The following is a 5,688-nucleotide window of genomic DNA, read 5'->3' on the forward strand; positions in this document are numbered from 1 at the left end:
GCTTCAATCCCGGTGGGGTATCGTTCGAAACCCTGCACTATCATGGGATGAAATAAAGCTTTGGGAGGTGATGACTGCTTGTGTGATCACGCACAATATGATCGTCGAGGACGAGCGTGATGAGAGTATTTTCGACCAAGGATTTGATTATCAAGGTGAGAATGTTGAGCCCCTGCACGTGGAACCGGCCACATTTGAACAGTTTGTCCAATTCCATCGCGAGCTGCGTGATTGGCACACCCATTTGGATCTTCAAAATGAGTTGGTTGAGCACGTGTGGGATCACATTGACAACCAATAGATGTATTGGTTCATTTTATGTACCATTCTAGACAATTTTGATTTGGTTGTAAAACTATTTTATTGGAGACAATTTTTATTGGGTTGTAAAACTATTTTTATTTTCGGACAATTAATATTTGGACGTGCAAACTAGTTTTGACATGAAAATATGAGCATTTTTTGCCTTGACGGACAGGATGGGGCTAATGGTTGCGGCCGGACGCTGGGCGCACGGTCACCATATCCCAGAACACGCCCGGACATGATCCCATCGTCCTATCCAAAGGGACAAAATTTGGCCAAACCGGAGGTCCGTTTGGGGACTCAAAAGAGCACTTTCGGTTTGTCTCACGCTTTCTTTGTAGCCCAGCCAGCCAACAAAGCCGGATAGGTACAAAAGGGCTCACTGCGGTTCGTCACCACTCTGCAGTCTGCAGTGCAGGTCCAAGACAGGGCAGGGAAGGAGGAGACGCGGCCGGCTGGCAGGTGCACCAGCACGCACCATGCCTTCCTCCTCCGCCGCCGACTCAGGCCACGGCGTCGCCACTGCCACCGCGCCGTCGAGGGACACGGCCGTCGAGGGCTTCGTCTCGTCCCTGCGCACCCAGGACGAGGTCGACGTGCTCTGCCAGAAGCACGGCGTACCCAAGGATCAGTACACCGCGCGCCCCGCCGGCGACCTGCGCGCGAACTCTACGCCGCCGCCGGGGTCCATCTGCGTGTATGCTCGCGCGCTGGAGGCCGGGCTGCGCTTCCCGCTGCACGGCTTCTTCCGCGAGGCGCTCGCCCACTTCGGCATCGCGCCGGCCCAGCTCACGCCCAACGGGTGGCGCGTCATGGAGGGGTTCGTGGCGCTCTGCCGCTCCGCCGGCGTGCGCCCGTCGCTCGCCGTGTTCCTGCGCTTCTTCTACCTGTCCGCCATCGACCGGAAGCGCAAGAAAGGGTGGTACTGTCTCGGACCCATGCGCGACAGCTCCAGCTTGCGCTTCACGGGGATGCCGGGCCGGGGGTCCAAAGCCATCATGGGCTGGAGACACGACTTCTTCTTCCTCTCGTCGCCGGAGCCGTGGCACTGCGCCGTGGAGTGGGGCGCGCCGTCCAAGGGCTCCTTCAGAAAGCCGGCGCTCACCGTTGAGGAAAACGAATCGATGGTGAAGCTGCTGAGTGCTCACGGTGGCGTCGCTGTTGATCTTAGGAACCTGCTCCCTGCTACGTGCCCGCGGCTCCGGCGCCGCCGCCGTCTCTGGAACAGCAACCCCGCCGTCTCTGCCGCCGTGATAACCACAGCATCCCCGCCGCCGCCTTCTTCTTCAACTCGTACTACTTCCTGTTCCAAAGGTAACTGAATTTCTGAACATCGAAATCCCTGTGATTCCCCTGTTTCATCGAGCCCTGAAATTGCTGTCTTGTGCTTCTAGGCATGGATCCATCTGTCTATGAAATGATGAAGGTTCTGCTGGCGGAGAGGGCGGTCGCGCAAGCGTCGGCGTCGGCGAAGAAGAGGACTTGGGAGGAAGCCAACGGCGGGGAGAACGACGGACACTCACCGCCTCTTTCGGTGCTGTCCAGCGTGCACTCGCCACCGCCACAGCACTTCCTCAGCAGGCATGACGGATACACGGAGCTGCTGCAGGGAGCCGTCGCGCAGCAGCTGGAGCTGGAAGGGAAGCTGGTGGCCAGGGAGCGCGAGGCCGCGGCGCTGCGGGAGCTGTTGGAGGAGGCGAAGAATGAGCTCGCCGCGGCAAAGAGAGCGCGGACGCGGAGCGGGAGAAGGCCAAAGCCGAGCTCGCGGCGGTGGAGGGGGAGGTGGTGAAGACGAAGGCCGAGCTCTCCGCGTCTCTGGCGGAGGCGGTGAAGACGAAGGCCGAGCTCGCCGCGGCTCGGGAGGAGGTGGTGAAGACGAAGGCCGAGCTCGCCGCGGCAAAGCGATCCGCGGAGGCGGAGTTGGTGCAGGCCAATGCCGTGCTCACTGCCGCGAGGCGCGCCGCGGAGACTGAGCTGGTGAGGGTGAAGGCCAAGCTTGCCGCGGTGGAGGCGGAGCTGGAGAGCGCCAAGGCGGCAGCGGTGCAGCAGCTCCTGGCCTCTGAGGAACAAGTGCGGCAGCGCGCGGAGGACGCGCTGGAGGGATACAAGCGCTGGCGAGGCCGTCACGCTCCGGCCGGCCGTGCTGCCTGAGTACGTACCTTGTCGATGGGTTTTTGGAATTTAAAACCTTCTATGCGCTCTGTTCATCGCTGGAGATCATAAACAAATCTTTGCCTGATCCACTCTATGCGCTCTGTTCCTCTATCCTGGAGATCCACTCTATTTTTAGTTGCCGCAGTTTCCTGATGTACATACAACATTGCAGATTATCTGAGCTCAAGCTCATACGGAGAACAGTAAAACCAAACAAATGATTAAAAATTCAAAAAAAATCTGAATTATTTTCACAAACATCGTCAAATATTTTGATTGCTTGTAAAGTTTCATCATGGAATGACATTCGTGAAATGCGTGGCGAACAAAACAAAATTGATGCTAAAAATTGTTATTTTCAAAAGCATTTTTGAGTCTTGATTTTTTTTTCATGAATGTCATTTTATGATGAAACTTTGCGAACATTCAGAACATTCTAAAAGTCTGCATACCGGCCTAACGTGAGCTCGGACCGAGAAGGGCATTCTAAAATAACATTGGACGCGGTTTTTCCGAGCTCAAGCTCATAAGAGCTCAGCGAACAATAAAACCAAAAGAATGATAAAAAAATCAAAAAATTCTGATTTTACTCACCAAACATTGACGAATATTTTGATTGCCTATAAAGTGTCATCATGGAATGACATTCGTGGAAGACGTGACGAACAAAACCAAATCGATGCTCAAAAATGTTATTTTCAAAAGGATTTTTGAGTATTGATTTGCTTTTCATGATGAAATTTTGCAAGCATTCAAAACATTCTTAAAGTTTGCATACCGGCCTAATGTGAGTTTGAGCTGAGAGGGGCATTTTCGATTGCAACAACCGTTACTTCGTGATTTTCGTGTTCCAAGCTCAAGGTCCACGTCCATCGGTGGATGTAGTTACTTCGCGATATTAAAGCCACAACATGATTTTAGTTAACTAGCCAAAAAGCTTGCATTGCAACAATACAAATAACAATAATTATTATTTCCATGTTCCAAGCTCAATAAATTGATTTGCTTCGCTATGGAGAAAACTATGAACCTGGGTTGGCTGCACAAAGATCCTCTGTCATTTAGCTAATATAATAAAATAAGAAAAGATGAGGAGATCATCCCGGATACGCCAAGAACTCCGAGTCTAAGCCAAATTCCAGCGCGCGACCCCATCCGTGCGTCCGTTTGGAGTAGAACGAACGAATAGCGCGGCCCCAAACGAACAAATATTCGGATTCCGTCCGTTTTCGACCCATCCCCTGCCCAAACTTGCGCCGGGTTTGGGGTGAAACGGACATCACGCGGGCGGGCTCGACGCACGCCCTTGTCCCCCCGTGGCCCGCCTGTCGGGGACACTAGATGTCCCTTCGCTTCCAATGCCTCCACCCCTCTCCCCGCCCCACCCCGCCGCCGGCGCCGTCACTATTCTCCAGCCGCCTCCTCACTGTGCACCCCCCGGCCGTCCATACCAAACCACGTCTCGACATGGGCGCCACCACGCCCGCGCTTTCGCCGTATTTTAGCCGTCGATTGGAGGAGATTTGGCCATCGCCATCGTAGCCGGCGGAAGAGGGGATACGACCGCCGGCGACGTACCACGACGGCCACGGCAGCTTCCGACGAGTGCTCCAGAGCGGCCAGTAGCCGGCAGCCAACCACCCCTGCTGCATCGAGGTGATCATCGCGACCCCTTTGCCACCACGTCCGCACGGTGTTCGACACTTTGCCCACAAAGGTATGGACAGTGGAGATGACTTTTTTTCCACCACTTCATTTATTAATCGGACGATTCGTCGTCGGATGATGAAGATCTTGTGATGGCTGCACTGGTCGTTCACGACCACATTGAACGGCAGCTTCCTCGATACAGGGGGTCACTCCCTGGCCGTGCTCCCAACCTGAACCGCTACAGGGAGAGAGGCCACGCCCTGCTCTATGCCGATTACTTTGCCAACACCCCGCTCTTCAAGCCGGATAAATTCCGTCGCCATTTTCATATGACAAGGCATGTGTTCAATTATCCGAGAGGGAGTGGTTGCTCATGACCCATACTTCGAGTGCAAGAAGGATGCCCTTCGCAAGCTTGGATTCTCCTCTTACCAGAAATGCACCGCGGCCATCCGCATGCTCGCATATGGAATTCCAGGCGATCTGGTGGATGAGTATGTGCGTATGAGTGAGTCCACATGTCTGCTGTCACTGTACAAGTTCGGCAAGGCCGTGGTGGCAGTGTTTGGCCCTGAGTACTTGAGGCAGCCAACTGCCGCTGATACAGAGAGATTGTTGGCGACCAACGCAGCTAGAGGCTTTTCAGGCATGCTTGGCATCATAGATTGTATGCACTGGGAGTGGAAGAGCTGTCCATTTGCTTGGCAGGGCCAGTACAAGGGGCATGTCAAAGCATGCACTGTCATATTAGAAGCGGTGGCTTCGCATGATCTTTGGATATGGCATTCTTTCTTCGGCATGGCAGGTTCTCACAATGATATCAACGTGCTGCAGCGTTCTCCAGTCTTCGCAAGGCTTGCAGAAGGCCACTCCCCACCTGTCAACTTTGGGATCAACGGCCACCAATACAAAAAGGGGTACTATCTAGCTGATGATATATATCCTCAGTGGTCAACTTTTGTGAAGACAATCTCGAACCCCAAGTTGAGAAGAGAAAGAGATTTGCCCAAATGCAAAAGAGTGTTAGAAAGGATGTGGAACATGCTTTTGATGTGCTTCAATCCCGATGGGGTATCGTTCGAAACCTGCACTGTCATGGGATGAAGGGAAGCTTTGGGAGGTGATGACTGCTTGTGTGATCATGCACAACATGATCGTCGCGGACGAGCGTGATAACAGGATCTTCGGCCAAGGATTTGATTATCAAGGTGAAAATGTTGAGCCCCTGCACCAAGAACCAGCCACGTTTGAACAGTTTGTCCAATTCCATCGTGAACTGCGTGATTGGCACACTCATTTAGATTTTCAAAATGACTTGGTTGAGCACGTGTGGAGTCACATTGGCAACCAATAGATGCATTGGTTCATTATGTTCATTCAAGACAATTTCGATTTGGTTGTAAAACTATTTTGTTAGAGACAATTTCGATTAGGTTGTAAAACTATTTTTATTTTCAGACAATTAATATTTAGACGTGCAAACTTGTTTTGATATAAATATATGGCATTTTTGGGCGTGGCGGACAGGATGAGGCCAAAGGATGCGGCCGCGCGCTGGGCGTACGGCCACCGCATCCC

The 5,688-nt window shown here is 53.0% G+C and overlaps 1 pseudogene; it reads left to right on the top strand.

Moving 5' to 3' along the window:
• Positions 1 to 719: 719 nt before the first annotated feature.
• LOC123169568 (uncharacterized) lies at positions 720 to 2,536 on the top strand (annotated as a pseudogene).
• Positions 2,537 to 5,688: the final 3,152 nt, after the last annotated feature.

The sequence above is a fragment of the Triticum aestivum genome, chromosome 7D (assembly GCF_018294505.1).
Source record: "Triticum aestivum cultivar Chinese Spring chromosome 7D, IWGSC CS RefSeq v2.1, whole genome shotgun sequence".
In the NCBI taxonomy this organism is placed as follows: domain Eukaryota; kingdom Viridiplantae; phylum Streptophyta; class Magnoliopsida; order Poales; family Poaceae; genus Triticum; species Triticum aestivum.